Source organism: Bombus bifarius, unplaced genomic scaffold, assembly GCF_011952205.1.
Source record: "Bombus bifarius isolate JDL3187 unplaced genomic scaffold, Bbif_JDL3187 scf7180000007968, whole genome shotgun sequence".
Classification (NCBI taxonomy): Eukaryota; Metazoa; Arthropoda; class Insecta; order Hymenoptera; family Apidae; genus Bombus; species Bombus bifarius.
The window spans coordinates 2388118-2406339 of record NW_022884354.1 but is presented as its reverse complement, the minus strand read 5'-3'; the positions used below and the strand labels follow the sequence as shown (position 1 = coordinate 2406339).

Genomic DNA, 18222 nt, shown 5'->3' with positions numbered 1-18222 from the left:
GGCCACTCGCTAGTCAATTTGTTACATCGGAAACAATAAACGGTAATCGATGACAGACAGTCCAATGCGATCTAATCGCGTCACATTTTTCACACGTCCCCACGATTCAGTGTTCTTACAGCCTCTACCTTCAAACTAGATACACGGCGTTTCAACCGTCAAAAAGAAATATCTCTAGAAGATCTCGAATTCCCTAGCCCTAGCTATTGGTCCGAATTTCTCCTCGAATCTAGTGGAATACTTGAGCACTGGCGCAGTCGGTGTCGTTCTCCGTCCTCGTCGTCCCGGTTCGCGCCGCTTCGCTCGTCGCGGTGAAGATTGTCGCGCGATTAGCGCAGACCCCAATGTCACGGCGGAAGATACATTGCTCTCGTGGCCTGGTCCGCGCGCTATACGTGCGCCATGCATACCCGGCGAGGCTTATACGGGGCCCGTTTATATACGGTAACACCGTAAGTGCATAATCGTCGATCGCATCTCCTTGCACTTTGCGTCAAGCCACGGCACCTTGTACGTCGGGCCGCGCGACCGCCCCGTCAAAGATCCTCGTATCTGCCGCTGTAACGACCTGACGTTTGCCGTGTAGCTCGCGAACCGATCGGTTGTCACGCCTGCCGTAAGAGTGACGCCTTTAGGAACGCCAATTGAAGGCTTATGAAACGGCCACTGTCCATTCTGAAACGTTCCTTTCCATTCGACACGGCTTCCACTCTTCCTCGTTTCTTTCTAAAGAACTTTGTCTTCTCCTTTTTCGTAGAAGGAGCGATGGACTTTATAATAATTGATAATAAGTGGAGTGCTGATTTTTATGCATTTACGGGACATATAGTTTCTGGAATGCTCGGTCGGTATATCGTAGCGATAACATTAGAAACGAGCTAACATTCCGTATAGCGTGTAATTACTTTAGATCTCTATCTGCATTAATTAGTTTACATTCTTGCGGTTTTTATGAATTGATCCTCATTGACAGCTGATCCTCGGATAAGATAATATATTACAGTGTGTAATAGGTGTTGGCGTGTGATGTATATATACTCTGTTTATGTAATAGCTATAAAATAGGTAGACAGGATATGAATATGTATTCTTAATTCGTTATATCTTCCTAGCTCAATATTAAACTCTTAGACTTCTACTTTCCGTGAGAATTCAAAGAGTTAAGGATACGAAAATGAACAGAATATTCATACGACGAAGAAATATGTAAAATATCCAAAATATGACGTCTGTTATAATATTTAGCGGAAGAAACTAAACTCTGTTTTAAACCGGTTGTATTCAGATAAACATAAACTTGCATAAATACCCGCACTGTCATGATGGGGAACGACGATGACGGTGCCTATTATTTTATTATTGAATTTTACCGCGAAGTCAGGATGCATGGATAATATTGAGTGTTGATACATTGTAGAAACCAGGTAATGACCTAATAATGCAATTTATAGTGTCGTGGTTTGTGACTCACTACGGCGCTGTGTGACGCCTGTTGTAAAATATGCATAGCGTTCAGGAATGGAGCAGCAAGTGGCGCGTTTTCATATGTTGCGCGACATTTGACATTTACACGTGCCTCGGTATGCAAACTGTGTCGAGTATTAACTAGCGCGCGACATTCCTTCAACGTCGATAAATTTTGATACAAATTGCATAGTACTAATTATGAAGAATCGTCGTTATGTTTATGCTTTTCATTCGGTGGAAGCAGATCTGTGGCAACCTCAGCGGAAGAATTAATATTCAGAGCAGAGATTTTCCGCCTTTCCCAAAAAACATGAATAAACAATCTGTCGCAAAATTTACGTTTCACCCGACCGTTCTTTCCCCATAGCCAAATTGAATATTCAAATTTCCCGGCATGAATATTGATCCAAAGAAAAGACCGTGACAGGTAAAAGGAAAAACACATGGAACAATGTGCAAAGGGAAGAAGAAGGAAGATCGCGAGTGCGGGGTAGGCTTCTAAGAGGTACACGCAATCGAAACAAAGTATCGTATAGTGACTCGGTGGACATTTGTGATGCGCGTGGCGAAGAAATGCACAACGATCGTTGTGTTTAGCGAAGAAAGGCCGGTCCGCCTGTAACCGGGAGGACGTTTGTATGGCAAGACGATGGCAGCTCTATCGGCATTACCAATTGTGAACACCGCGACTTTTATTCTCTCAACGGCCAGATAGCCGCTCCTCCAGGGCCTGCAGAAAACTCCGGTATCTGCATCCAACCGCCTCGCCCTTGCCCCCGACTCGCGTCTCCTCTAAGCCATCGAGGCCCAGGAGCCTCCTCCGTCTCTCCAATCTCGTGAAATCGATTTGACCGTGTCGAATTACCGGCGAAGTATTTACAAAAACTATCCGATGTAGCAGACGCTTTGTTGGGAAGTGATATCTTTTAGAGTGGTTGGTTGGACTTCGTAAGAAAAAATGACAGAAGCATGAAATATTGTTCTTTAGAAGTAAAACTACTCAGGCGAATATTCCCTTCCTTCGAGATAAACAAAGTATAATAATAAATAGTATAATTAGTGATATAATACAAACGATACACCAATTTCACGAATATGGAAACTTTATGTTTCTTTGGAAAGAAATTTCAGAAAGATACAAAGAATAGATGAAACTTCCAAGTTGCAATAACACGACAATCGTCTTGATATTTCGATCACAAAGCTGAAGGAGTCGTTGGGACGCAGGGGTAAGTACCAAGTACAGAGGTGCAACAGAGCAATTCAAGGCTCGAGCGTACACTGCACGACCGGCTGATGATTCAGCTTGGTTCATTACTCACGCAGCTTTTTACTTTAATCACATTAATGAAGCATTTAATCTCGCCGCGTGTTTTACAAGCCGCCGGTGTGTGGGCCTATCTCAGCTACGTCGTTGACGAGGATTTCTCGCCGGTTACCCATGAAACCCTAACCCCCTCTACACCGTCATTTCACTCTCGTAGCGGCTGCTTCCCGATGAACACGACGAACCCTTGTCCTTTCGCTTTCATCCATCTTTGGATTATTATTTTCTTGTTCTCCCACCCTCCCGCGGTGTCCGCTAATAACCGCAGCTCGTTTAGGCCCGTTTACACCTGTACGCTCGTGGCAGCGTCCTTTATCTTACGGCAAGCCAAGCACGCACCATTACGGTAATATATTTTATTACAGGTGCTCGTCTTTATGGTCCACTTATCGCCGCGAGAATATCAGAGCGAAGGTGTAATCGAAATCGGTAGAAAACCGGATTTCGTATCGACAGCTGCCTCGCACGGACACAGTACCGCTATCATCCCATCATGCCGATATAAACCGATTTGCTGATTCATAATCGGGTAATTCGAATGATACGCGATCTTCCTTGTAAAATTAAGAAACCTACCCGGAAGAATCTCTTTGACGGAGGCCGCCATCTTAATAATCTGCGCACGAAACGTGCGTAGTTCTGCTCGCTGTGTAGAGTTTCCGGTATAATTTATCGCGCAACCAGGCTAGACAACATCCTCTTTCCACTTTGACGTTAATAATAGTTTTACACAGCAGCCTTCCTTTATATCGTTTGCCATTCGAAACGTCCACGGAACGTTTGCGATTATGCTTTCAGCGACAATTTATGAACACCGTGGTCAACACCCCGTAAACAAAGCAGCGGCCACGTCCTTCGCGTTCGCCCATTAAACCAGCAATCAAGTGTTCCCGGAACTGTGTAAAAAATTCACCGTTCACACGAAAGAGACCGTGTACCGTGGAAACAAAAAGGGAACACGAGCGCGTAAGAGACGATGGAAACGTGATCGCGGAGGATACGAAGTCGCCGCGCGTTGTCGCCTGTGTATCGAATACCCCGATAAAATCTGCACTCATTGTCCGGCTGATCAGACAATAAATTCCCGGAGCGGTGAAATTTTCGTAAAAAAAAAAAAAACAGAAAACGGTCGCTAGAGCTGCGCGTAAGGGCAATAGGTGGTTGAAACGCACGCGAGCGTGTGGACGCGCGGTCTAGCTTCATTGTTTCCCCGAACGAGCAATGGCGAACGCAGCGGCGCGTCCGCTTGACATCGGTCGTAATGTAATAGGTACAGTGGGTTGCTTACATTATGCCGGGAAAGGAAGATGCACGCATGTGCTTCGCAAGTCCTGGGGCGGTGCAACGTCACTTACCTGAAACAATAAATTACATACCGTTACGTTGCGTACGTATTATATGCGCATATATAGGTAACTGACTGATTTACGATCGCCTCTGCGTAACGTGCGGCTCGTACATGTGCTTACAAGCGCGCTCGTGTACAGAAGCACCTGTACATACGTGTCTACGAAAGTACTATGGAGATCCCTTTCGTCCGAACCGACACCGATAGAACGGATGTTCCAGAAAATTTTTAATCGCAACGAGATATTCCTGCGTGGCTCTTTCATTTTGACGTTGATCGATTTTGCCGTCTGTTAGCGCGATCTGTGTTCCTTTTGAATACGATTGTGCGTATCATAAGAGAATATTTGTTATTTGTGTGACAACTATCATAGGTTATATCGAAATCTAATTTTTTGTAAGGTTTAGGTAAAAATTCTCTGAAAAGATTGGACAATTCTAACTACCTCTCTACGTTAATCAATAAAATTCTATTAGATTAACTTAAAGAGCCATTTTCATTTTTGAACAAGCAACTCGTTTATTTTTTTCACGATGACGAAGAAAATACGCGTAGTAAACGCGAGAACAGAATCGTATCAGCGGAACGTGGGAAAACCGTAGAGTAAAGCAACGAGAGATGAAATTCAAAGTTACCGGCTGAATATCAGTGAATCCGCCAAAATGCACGCAAGGTAAGGTTACGTTTCGGACAAGTGAACGTCGTCGGTATCCGGAGCGTGGCCCTGCATCCTTACATTCTCATTGGTCAGTGTTGAACGTACGCCTGCACTTATTGAGTCCACTGTACACGTGGTGCACGCTTCGATCTGCTGATCATGCTACCGGGTCTCGCGATGCACACACTGAGGCACGTTATGCGCGCGATTCGAAACGAAACGACGGTTGCGGCATGAGCGCACGACGAAATGCCGGCAAAAACGATGTGCGAGAATCGATTCGAGTGACTCGACCGATAATCGCACGAGAGCTCGATGTACGGGAAGGAAGCCGCTCAACTTCAATTTCGACGTGTGATCTGATCGAAGGACCGTGTGTGTGTTAAGTACGACGGGTGCACTAGTAACTTTGACACGGTATCGACGCTGTGTGATCACAGGATTTGTGCCGAGCAACGTTATCGAGACGGAACCAGGCGACAGGATCGACTATGCGGACGAAACGATTTCATCGATAGTGCAGAGTACGGTGACAAACATTGATGGCACACTAAAACGTCGGACGCGCGGAAAGAAGAAAAAGGAGGAGGACGAGGAAAAAAAGAGTGGCACGAGACAGACTGGAGACACCACATAAACCTTCCCGACCGCGAGCCGCCACATAAATATAATAGGGAAGGTAAGGCCTCGTGATGGTTGGTCGGCATTGCCCGCCGAACCGTCACGGACTCAGCACGTCGTATAGGTAGGGGGAATTCGCGCGGGGGTGGGGTGAGATGGGTGGACGTGTCAGGGGCAGAGTGGAGGTTGAAGAGGGAGGGCAGTGGTGGCCGACTCCTCTCTCTACACGGTGCAACACACGGCGGCGTGAAACACGGGGAAACGGTACGAATGATCGATGGGATTCTGCGCCGTTGCAGGCATGCCATGGGTGTCTATTCCCCACTACCTTTTGCCGGTGAGCTCGACGCGCACACCATCAAGCAAAACCCCCGCTCTTCGCAACTCACGCCGCCTGGTGGGGCGCGCGCACGTGGTGGATCGCTAGAAACTTCTTCGGAATCGCCATAGATGACGCTCGGAATGTCGTCGCCAGCTGCGCCATCTAGCAGCCAGACGGTGAACACAGTCGGTAAAAAACGGAGTTTTTTTCCAGAGAAATTTAACACAGTGAGAATTGGCGGGAAGAATTTGTTAACATGGATTATTGAATTTACTGATATAAATACTATATCAATAATTTGTTATATTAATGGTTTTAAGATAGATAAATGTCATTTACGATGACATACTTTTCAATCGATTAACAAGTTTGAATAAATTGTACGTTCTAGCTAAAATTTTTCTGCTAGCAATACGAAAATGTTCGGTTTCTTTTAACAGAGAAATAGCTGAGAAATAGGATTGTACGTTTGAATGAACAACGTGAAAGTATGTATCATGTACCCTAATATAAATGAAATTAAACAGGTAGTGTACAATAACAGGCAAATTAAATCTATTCGTTCGCTAGAAATTTCGCAAATATATCTCGCATTTCGTGTTTTCGGGTTTGTATAAAAAAAGCGAATAAAGTCCGTGACGTATTAAACGCGAAAGCTTTTGTAACAAATGAACCGAGCGGCGAATATAGATGGCGATTAGACTAAAAAATGCATAAACAACTGTACGCGAGCAAATTTCCAAGGTTGTTAAAGTTTCAGCTCGACTGGCGAATAGTTTGCACGTGAGTGAGTCGCGTTTTCCGCAGACCTACGACAACACACGCACCGAACAAATGTATTTGCATACAAATTGAAATTTTCGGTTTCCTTCTGTCCGTCCCTAATGTCCAACGAACAACGCGCGAATATGTGTGTCGCGAAATACTGTGCGATCGGTGCGTGTGTTTATTACTTGCGAATGCCTGTCACAATTCATCAACCTAATTGCGGCATTGTTAAACAACTCACGAATCGGTGGTCCGTGTATGCGTGGACTGTAACGCAGTCCGGCCTGCGTGCCGACGGGCGCCTCTAAAATGCTCAAGGCGAAATTTAGTTACGCGGTCAGCTCGCGCGCGCACACGCGTCCATAAACCGGGAACGCGTTAAGCATTCGTGAAATGCGATCGGAGGACCACCCGTACGTCGTTGCTCTTTCCATCGCATTCGCCATCAATATCCGCGTTACGACGTTCGTGATCGAGGGACGCGATAAAAATGCCTGAGTGAAAGGTGCCCGAATGCCTTAAAAACGTCTTCAAGATTATACAGAGAAAGAAAGGAATAAAAGAGAAAAGACAGAAAATAAGAAAGAATTTTAAGTTCTGTTGTATATATCGCAAGGTTATATCTGAATGAGAGTAACGATAATCGTAAGGTAAAGGAAACGGAAAGTCGTGGTGCGAATGAAATTAATCTAGCGAAGAGTGACGGGCCGAGCGTGGAAGATTGAATGCCAGAAAGTACTGAAATTCCCAAGAACACGATCGTTATATAATTAGTCTCACTCGACCACGCAGTGGGTATCGTGGCACCACCAACGGGGATTCTACATTATAGTAGGAAAGTAGTGCAAAGCACGGCAAAGCAATTGATCAATATAGCGCCAACAACCCTTCGCAGCCACCCTTCTTCAGCTTCCAGTTCTCGTCGTCTACCCTCCCGCCCGCCCTCTCTCTCTCTCTCTCCCTCCCAACTCCCAACGGCGCAGAGAGAACGCACCCCCATAACAAGTTTCTTACTCATCTTTTTCGTTCAATAACTCTCCATCCAAGATGGCCACCGCGGTCGTCCCTCATTGGTTGGGGGAAGGGGTGGTCGCAGGGGTCTGTACGGGGTTTGGGTGACCCGAGAGGCGAGGAAACCAAGAGAGGCAGCAAGTGAGAGGGAAAGAGACGGAAAGGGAGGAGGGGTTGGTAGCAGTGACGCCATCTATCTTCCGTTGCCTTGGCTCGGCGTAACATAAGGCAAGATAAATTGCGGGATCTCCCGGGTTCTTGAACCTTTCTGGCAAATTGCATAAGAATATCCACCCTCCACCCCACCCGCTCTCGCCCTTCCCGCCCCCTCCAACTGCCCTCGCGGCTCCAATGGAATTGGAATTAACTCGAATAAATCACCTCGGTGGCTCTCTACGGCTACGCAGAGAGTTGCTCGTCTCTTCGCTCGAAGGAGTTCAAATTTCTTTTTACAACGATGTACTGTCACGTCTCGTCTCCTTTTTCTTCTTTTCGAGCGACAACAGGAAATCGTTGTATGACTGCGTTGGCAAACGATATGTAATTGAAGGTAATAAAGCGTCTTGTATCTCGCTTAAAACTCTTTGTTACGGTACAACATATTACGTAAGAGAAACGAAACGTCGCACGACTGTTTTCTCAAAGTTCGTACCTTTAATTATCAAGTAATTTTTATAACGCCCGATATTTCTATTTTATTGGAATAAATAACGAACGATAAATTAATATCCTGCATTTCGTATACCCTGATTTATCGCGGTCGTTATTAAATTTTTCAAAATAACAGCGTGCATAATCTAAGGCTAAACACCATATTCGCTGTTTGCTTTGCACTTTAGAGGACGCGGGAATTACCTTGGTAAATAGCCGCGTAAAAATAATAACGCAATGTTAAATAATACCATTGTTTATTGCCCAATGAAAACTCGCATATTTCACAAAACTTCCAGCAGGCAAATAGAGGGTATTATGTCATGGCAATTGTAAAGGCGAAAAGTAAGTGGAAGATAAAACGATCGAATAGTCGTTGGCCACTACCAGGGTCATAAAGCAGTGCTGGCATCTGGCGGCATTCGTGAGAACAAACGAAACAACGCATAGAAGACGAAGTATTGTGTGCGCGGGCGCATCATGGTCCATTGATCGAAAGATATTGTAACTCTGCAAAATCAGCGGAAGACAAATTTTTAGGTCTATCCCGGAGACTTTATGACGCTTACATTGTTCCGATTTTATTTTCCGTTACGAGAAAAAGAACGACAAGATCGACTGACACAAATTCAACTAATTAACTAACCCGTAAAAAGACAGTGTATGTACGAGTAGATGAAACTAGACAAAAAGTAAAATATACCTGAGAAATTTAGTACCAATTCCGACACAGTTTGGAAGCAACATTTTCTCTGTTGTTTTTGCTACTATATAAATAATAATGATATTTATAATATTTTCAATTTAATGTTCTATACAGATCCCAATAGAATAAAATAGTAATCTTAATAGATGTAGAAATATCCAGAAATCGTTGATTTGCATGTGACCGTTACGAGATTTCAACCCTTTCCTTTTGTATGTATTTCAAACGATATCTCAATTGCACGCCACACCATGATGAAACCCCACTTGGCTGTTTCAAGCGTGGTAGGGAACTGGTTATCATTGCCAAGTGGCTGGCTTTCCGTATTGCTTTCCGTATATTGTGCCAGGTCAGTAAATCCGAAACCGAGCTTTACGATTTGTTTACTCCACAGTGGGTTATGGGACCTGGTTATATAGCCATAGGTATGCGGGGGCCACGTGATCACGGCCATAAACGCGTCTGTTATGCGCTCGTAAACTGTGAGAGCCCCACTCGACGCTTACCGCTCACAACCGGCAGTCCTCCCACCGCGATAGTCCATCGTAAAACAAGCGTTTTACGATTGCTGCCTATCGCTGATGATACCGGTACCGTGCGGTCAGAAAGTACTTACGCCGTCGTCGATATCGCCAACCTATACTATCTCCACCCCTAAAAAACCTATTCGCACCTTTTTTTCCTATCGCCAAAATTGAACATCCAGTCGACGATATTGACCTTTTTTCATTTCTATGGAAATGTCTTTATCGTATCTTACGCGATGTTAGAAACGATGATTCGAATTACAAAGGAACGACATATTGACAGAAAGAAATTGTACTTCACATGTAGACATAATAAAGGGGTAACGAACCCGAATACGATCCACGTAATAGACCACACACGGGTCCGAAAGATTTACAATTCGGGAAGCGTGGAACGAAGTGGACCGGGGCTGTTGGAAAATCTAGATGCTTCGAGAGTAGCCGAAAACCTTGTTGACCCTGTCATATATCAAAGAGAACGTATTGCGATCGCATGGTTCCGCAATCCGCGTAACCAGAGCGGCGTGGCGCGGCACACGGGTGTATCGGATAACAGATCGGCGTAACAGTTTCGCGTGGCGATCGGCGCGCCCCTGGCGGTCGGCGTCCGATCGACGGCCGGCCGTATCGGCGATGACGCTGCGCCTCGCTACGTCACCGCTCGACGGAATGTAGCCCTGACGTCATTCGGTCTATAGAGAAGGATAAACGACGGCGTGTGCTTGTGACGTAACATCGAGCCTAGGAGAGAGAGAAACCCATGCCAGCCATACTGGCGTAGGTAGGGGAAGGAAGAAAAGGGAGCCATTATAGAAGGGGCGCGACTAGGCTGAATCCTCCCCACCGACCGGTCGGCCCACCGAGGAAACAGCTGTCAGCTGCGTGGAGTTGCGGACCCTGTCGTCTCACCCACCAACCCTCCTTTCCCCGTTACACCACGTGTCGGTGTGCGTTAGTGTATGCTTACTTGCCTGTTGGCGCGCGCGCGCGCGCGTGTCTCTTCTCGTTTCTCCGCCGACACAACTCTACACGCGATACGTACGTGTATTTCACCAAGCTGATGCACGCACACGAGTAAAGGGCGACCAGCCAGCCAGCCACCCACCCCCGATGTTAAAATATTCCGGTGGGCGAGCGAGCGCGGGACGGGAATAGCCCGGGAGAGTTATGGCCGCCTCCGAGACTCAAATAACTCTTTAATCCGCGGGCGCGTGTACGCTCTTCGCGCTCCTTTCTAACGTACACGTCCCTCGGATGTTCTTTCTCCCTTTGTGTCGCTTTCTTTTGGCTGATTTTCCTAGTTGGGCGCGACTACCGCGTGAACGTTCACGCCTTTGACTATTTGTGAGAGGTTTTAAAGGAAGAAAGCAGTTCGTGAAAAATTCATCGAGACTCCGTGGGACACAGCATTTTCTCTCGCTTTCGTTTTCTCTTTTATCGATGCACGCTTCGACTTGCGACTCTCCACTTTCCACTTTCATCCGCTATAAATTGGCTAATTAAACTGCCGCTGATATTCTCGCGTTACACTCTGCCTTCTTTATAGCCGTCTTTTATAATATAAACCTCGCGTTACGTTGTGTCCTTTTCATTGCAGTTTTGCACAATGTGGTATGCACCCTTGTTCCTATTTATAATGGATAATCAGCACGTTCGTTAGTCGTCAACGTTTAAATTGGCCAGGAGTAACGCGAAGGACGCGGCAACAAGTGCTCGAAACGAATTGATCGACGTATTTATGACAAGCCCGGGCAACCATTGCATAAAAGAGCGGCGGCAAGCGAGTCAAAGAAGCTATCTTCGCGATTGTAATTTCATTCCAGCGTTGCTACGCGGCGTAGCGAAGACGCGCGTGGTATATGTTTATGATAAGCTTGGCAAACCGTAAAATAAATGTACGTTTATTTTGTTAGCCAAAAAGCGGCGAGTTAAAAATTTCATGCGGAACGCCCGTATATTCCCAACGAAATTGCTTGATTTATAGCTAGGCTACCGAAACGTGCTTACCGCGCAAATATTCTAAGTAGTTCTCGAATAACATCATTCGTTAGACAAATATCAAAATAGTCTACAAAAACACGTGTCACCGATATTGTAGTCAAAATAAACATAAACAGCTGCATACCAATGTTATGACCTCTTATTATACGTTCTTTTTTTAAGTAAACCTCCATCGATGTCGTAGTAACAAAGTCAATTAAACGCAAAATGAAATGAAAATGCGGAAACGGAAAAAAAGACGGTAGAAAAAATTTTTCACGCAGCGTGGAGGGAGAAGAAGAGGCGCGCTGGTCAGTTCCAATAAAGAGACATCAATAAACCGAAAAAGGAATACGACGAGACGGTCTCGATCTCGATCGGCAATCTCGATCGGACGAGCAACGATACCGATTGAGTCGCGCGACACGAAGGTACACAGTCCGCGGGCCGTCGATCCCGTCACACGAATTTGTCGCGGATTAAAAAATTCCCCGGAATCCGGTCGTACTGATGCAACGTGGCCGACGGCGGTAATTAAATGCAACTTCGTCGTCGCTTTTTTTTTTTGCTTGTTTCGCATGGAAATCGGTGCATCCCACGTTATTCTGTCCTTCTGTGCATGTGTACGTGTCCCGAGGAAGGAGGGCGCGCTCGCGCGCGTCCACGGGCGTGTCAGTGTGCACGCAAATTAAATATCTGAGGTGGTTCGCGTGTAAGAATACACACGTTCGCCAGGGCGCCAGAAAGATATATCGTTCCACCAATTTGTTCTTCGTGAGGAAATCCATTATTAGGCGAAGCACGAACTTTTGCGACTAATTGCGAGCGTTGTGTGCACGCGGGTAACACCGCCGCCGTCGCCGCTACGGTGAAACTTCTGGAACACGAGCGCCGCGCGTGTACGAACCGCTCGGCTATGCGTAGACGCAAAAATAATGTGTGTTCATAGGTGATTGCGACATTAACGATTCGTTCGCCGATAAGTGGCTAGCAATACGCCGTTTAAAGACACTTTACGATCTTTATACGTGGCTCGATAAGCGAACGCTTACTTTCACGTGCACCGTTTTACGCCGTTTCGTGCGTTCTCGTGACCTTTGCCTGTTCGATAAGCGTCTTACGCTTCGAAGGATCTTAGCTGTAGCTTTTTAAAGGCCTGCGGAAATCGCAAATGTAATAAAGGAACCGCGGTGCCGATCCGTGACCGGGGAAACACGAACGATGGTCGTTCTTGATAATAATGAATTGCTAATGCGGTGAAACTTCGGTAATTCGAATTTTAAGCAGAGAGTTAAAATTGTCGCGGTTCAAGGAAAGGCAAATTCAACTTTGCAAGTTCGATTAATTATTAAAAGGAAACAATTTACTTGATACAGTGCGAGGACCAGGAGGCAAAGGTGAATATAGGTGAAGTGTAGATATGTGTAACATATATCCAGCTCCCTAACCCTTTCAAGTTTTAGAATCAATCAAATTGTTATTCGTAGAAGCAAACTGCAATTTGCAGAGGGTGGATTTCCTGGTGAATTTATATTATACAGATAAAATAACATGCCTAGATATGTCGCAAATAATTCGGGACGAAGTAAGTTTATGTTGCGATTTGTCGCGATTTTCGAGTTGTAAGGTTCGAATTGTCGAATCTCGAATTTCTACAGCAATATGATAATACGATACCTTCCTAAATTAAATGATGCGGCCAAGTTCGAAGGTCTTCGGAGAAAGGAATCGTGGAAGAAAAATCAGCGACAGTTTTTAACTGGTGGAATAAAAGAGAAGAAGTCTAAGAAGGTTAGGTGCCGAGGAGGAAGTCGATATTATTGTCCTTAGGTAAACGCGTAAAAACTGGCAAAAGACTCGCACCAGTAAAAAAGGAACACTCGTCGATCGTAGCTAGAACAAGGACGAGGATAGCCCCCTCTCAATAGCAATGGTAGATAAGCGAGGCCTAAAAAGGGCCAGCTTCGAAATCGTCTCGGTAACTATGGAAGGTCAAACGACAACGAAAAGTCAGGAGGAACAACCGCAGCACGCTGTAAAGCCATAAATCTACGCTTTGGCGTTTTTATACGGCTGAAAAAACCTGGAAAAAGAAGACCCTGTAAAAAAAGAAGAATGTCCAATCGAACAAACCGTGTTGGAAGTCGTAAAACTCGTTACAAAGTCATCGTACTTCTCCATTGACGAACCAAGTCCTACACGATTTTACGGCCGATTCGTGATAGATGGAAAAACCAAAAGCCCGTACAAAATTCCTTGTTTCCACCGGCACTCGAAATAAATAAAATGGAATTTGATTGAAAGAGCATTGTCAAATTCTATTTAATTAGTTGCTAAATCGGATATATTTCTACGACTATGCGAAATAGAGACAAGCGAAACACGATTGAAACAACATCATGAAATATTATTTAACCGATCGCTAGATCAAATACGTATAATTCTACCGAATGAAAGATAAAAAAAAACCTGATTATAAAATCCTTGTAAAACGTTATTTAACCGATCACGCGATCGAACAGAATTTTATGTTACTAAGTAAAATAGAGAAATGTAGTCTGGATAGTACTCGACGCAAAGCAGTTTATTAGAAACAAAGCAGTTAAATAGAAGGATCATCGCTTCGTACGTGGAATTGAAAGGGGCGAGCAGCAATTGACGCTCGGGGGCGTCAACCTGCACTAAATAAATCACGCTGATCGACCCGGTGATCGGTAATCAGAGGAATAAACCAGCCAGCCGTACGATAAGATAGACTCGGTCGGTGCAATCCGGCGGGATAATTATTTTGCTGCATCGGTCAGGTAAACTTATCGCGCGATGCTAGATAATCAAATCTCCGGAGCACATTTTCGTGCAACGTTTGGAAGGATAAGGTGGTAGTGGTGGGCCTGGCCGGTCCAAGGTCGGGTCGAGCAGCCCCTGCACTCATAAGCGAATGAGGACAACAGTCGGTCATCGTAGCGGCCGTAAATCAAGCGTTGGCGTTTTTCGGCTGTGCTAGCGCAGTTAAAAAAGAAAAAAAGAACGAGAAAAAAAGGGAGGCGTCGGGGCAAAAACTCCGCTCTGTCCGGCTTGTTATAAGCGGTCCTCCGCTCGGTTAGCCAGCCGGATGGCGAGGCAAGCCTCGAGCGTGGGGTGAGGTGGGTCTTAAAACGAGAGAGTCCGACGCGACGGATACAACGAACAGGGTGAAGGGAGACAACGCAGAGAGAGAAGAAGAAGAAGAAGAAGAAGAAGAAGAAAACTTTAGCAGGAACAATGCCTAAAGTCACGGGGAAGAATGCGGTCCGTCGGGCTACACGAGGATACACGAAGGAACTTCGTGGGTGCCCATTGGTCGCCCATCGATACTCTTCCCAACGGGAAGACACACGCGCTCTCTTCCCGACCGGCGACAAATACATCGGAGAATTTACTGCTTCGCCGATCGTTACGTCATTTGGCCTCTTTCAAGCGAACCGTGCGGCCGCGTTGCTCTCGCGACTCTTTGTTGTCGATCTGCTGCGCGAGAAGTCGACGCCAATGACGTAAATGACGCCATGTTGCTTCGACGATTATCGTTTTTTTAATCGCCCAACCACGCGGATAAAAAGAAGATCCGGATCTGCGTGTTGTTCGTGTCCGATTAGAAGATAGCCGGTCTCGTCATCCGATTCTATTTCTTCGCGTGCTGAACTTGAGGCAGTATCGGCGTAACGTAACTCGAAGAAAAAACTTGCAGGAAGATTGTCAACGGTGGAAGAATGAGAAACCGGTGCAGTCGAGGTATGGTACGGCGGAAAAGTAGCAAATTACAAGCGCGTGTACGGAGCGACGCGTTTCGTCGTTTCTCGCGTGTTGCCCGATCGTTCTCCAGATGATCGTGCATCGATAAACGACGATTGTGCAATTGCTACCCATTGTACTCATTTGAGAAGCGGCGCTGCTATGAATACAATAGTAAACGTTTCAAGAACAAGACGTAAGCGGCGCGGACACACGATGCACAACGTGTATCACGGTAGCCAACCGAGTGGGGTTTGCTGAAATTTTTATGCGATAAAGCACCTAGCGAATCGTCGACATCCTCTAGTATGGCTGTATTTAGTCGTAATTGCAGATTATCTACCCTGTAATTGCCGCCTCTTTGCGAGCTCGTGTCTAATCGAGCATCGAGCGCTCAATTTGCGAGAACATTAACACGGGCGATCGGTCGACGAAGACGCGAATATGATCGAACGAACGAGTTTCTATACAGACGCTCCGGCGTGTTCCGTAATTTTTGCCCGTTACAACGCGTCGTTAGGCAACTCGCCTCTCGATCATTAAGTCCCGGATAGCCCTTCATTTAACGAATTACGCGAATTATAATACCCTTGTAGAGTCGATGAAGTCGACCATAGATGGCAGCGTGACTTCTTTACACCGGGCTACACTGCACACGCCAGCCAAGACAGAGAATTACCGTGCTAACGCTAATGTCACCCTCGCGGTGAGATAAGAAGCTCGAGGCGATTTCACCCTCTTCGTCCCTCCGATACTTTCTTATCCCGTGCCAGGATCCTCCGCTTGAATTATGAGGGCGATTTTTATTATTCGCCCGCGTCTCTTCCTCCCGTTTCTTACTGTCAGCCAACCCTCCTTTTTCTATCTGCCAGCGCTCATAGGCGCCGACTCGTGGAAACTTTCCTCTGGGAAAACGAGGGTAATGGAGTTCAACACGAAGTCGAAGCTAGATAGAGAATAAAAGAAGAAAAGAGACGTAGAACGGTAAAGTAGGAACAAATTGATACGGAGAATTGAGTTTCGAACGGCGTAATTTCGGGTCGCCCAAGGAACAAGCACGATACGTAATTCAGCGATCCAGGTAAAACGATTGGCAAACGGGAATCGAGAATAGTTCCTCATACCATCGGTAATTACAAGAGGAAGTAGACGAAGTAGTTTAATCCGCAATCACTGCTCTCGCGAAAGTTTATAGAAAAGTTTTGTAGAAAATTCGGTATCGTTGAATGGTGTCCGATTTGAAACAGGTTACAGATGATTTCTTCGTTACGTTTCGTCCGTTTCTCTGCGGCGAGGTAATCGCGCTCGATGTTGAAAAAATTGCCGAGCGATTAAGTGGAGACCTCGTCGAGCGCGGATGATAAAGCGAAATGGGATAGTCGGTAATCGGCAATGGGCCGAAAGACTGTCGAGCCACCCCGTAAACAACGTTACAGTAATGTACTCCCGCGGTGTTCACCCCGTCGTCGTGCCATCTCTCTTCGGCCGTTCACTACACAGCAACTATAATAGCGGCGTTACACCGTGTAACCAGTGCAACTCTTACTCGCGTTCGAGCGTGCACGCTCGCACACCTACGTACGTGTAGAAATAATACACGGGTTTCTAACGCGGTTGTATAAAGTGCAGAAGAGTGGGGAAATGGTATGTCGGTGCACGTGTATGTGTACGTATCATGGGGGTAGGTGGCGGGAGAGGGGAGACAGAAAGAGAGAGATAGGAATAGGTAGAGGGGGATGAAGCACACGCGGAGAGTTATGATGCCGCACAATTAGCAGTTCGTGTGAGAGAGATCGATCGCTGCCGAGAACATACATCAACGGTGTAAACGCAGGACACGTATCGCGTTTATATACGCGGAAACGCGACTGTTCGTACCTCCGCCTATATAGTACGTGTCCACCACCACCACCGTCGGTGTGATGAAACTTTCGAACTACCCGAAAATTTGTGTACTGTGCATCGCTGTTTTTCTGCTTCTATTGGATATACGTTTCCGAAGATTAGAAGTTCGTGGTATCATAGACGCAACGGTTAGAGTATTCCGAGAATGGAATTACACAGGATAGAAATTTTACGTATAGGATATGTCTTTTTATAATTTTATATGTTAGTTCGAATCTTCATGCGGCTTGAAAGATATTTGAGGGGAGGAGAAACATTTTTGTGTATATTTCGGTATCTTGGACGAAACATTCTAGGAATTATTTCATCCTGTGTTCTTTGCCACATTTTCAAATTGTATCTTTGGCTAGAAGAAGTTTTAACGCTTTGCACTCCGAATTTTATTTTATTTGGTGTTTCGTTAAGTGTTTTATTTGAAATTTACTTCAACTAAAAAGTAAGACAATTTAAATAAATAAAGGGGAAAGAAATTCACTTAAATACCAGTTTTATTCACACTATTATTTGTATTTCGTAATTTTTAAGTGTATGATATATCTTGATATATTTCTTCTTTCGCACGTTTCACAAAGAACGCGAGACTCGGCCTGAGATAAAAACTGGTGTCGAGTCACACTCGAAGTGTTTCATTTGAAATTTACTTGAACTAAAAAGTAAGACAATTTAAATAAATAAAGGGGAAAGAAATTCACTTAAGTAGCAGTTTTATTCGCACTATTGTTGTATTTCGTAATTTTTAAGTGTATGATATATCTTGATATATTTCTTCTTTCGCGCGTTTCACAAAAAAACGCGAGACTCGGCCCGAGATAAAAACTGGTGTCGAGTCACACTCGAAGTGTTTCATTTGAAATTTACTTGAACTAAAAAGTAAGACAATTTAAATAAATAAAGGGGAAAGAAATTCACTTAAGTAGCAGTTTTATTCGCACTATTGTTGTATTTCGTAATTTTTAAGTGTATGATATATCTTGATATATTTCTTCTTTCGCGCGTTTCACAAAAAAACGCGAGACTCGGCCCGAGATAAAAACTGGTGTCGAGTCACACTCGAAGTGTTTCATTTGAAATTTACTTGAACTAAAAAGTAAGACAATTTAAATAAATAAAGGGGAAAGAAATTCACTTAAGTAGCAGTTTTATTCGCACTATTGTTGTATTTC

The 18222-nt window shown here is 45.2% G+C and overlaps 1 protein-coding gene across 2 annotated transcripts in view; it reads right to left on the bottom strand.

The window, feature by feature from the left end:
• LOC117209503 (homeotic protein antennapedia-like) overlaps positions 1-18222 on the bottom strand; it is a 157943-nt gene that overhangs the window by 91869 nt on the left and 47852 nt on the right. Inside the window, exon 1 of one of the 2 annotated variants that reach the window (XM_033451646.1) lies at positions 4778-5431. The exons of the other annotated variant lie outside the window; for it this stretch is intronic. The gene's annotated coding sequence lies outside the window, so the exon portion shown is untranslated. Of the gene's footprint in view, positions 1-4777; positions 5432-18222 lie in introns of those variants that run through there. 2 annotated transcript variants of the gene reach the window in all.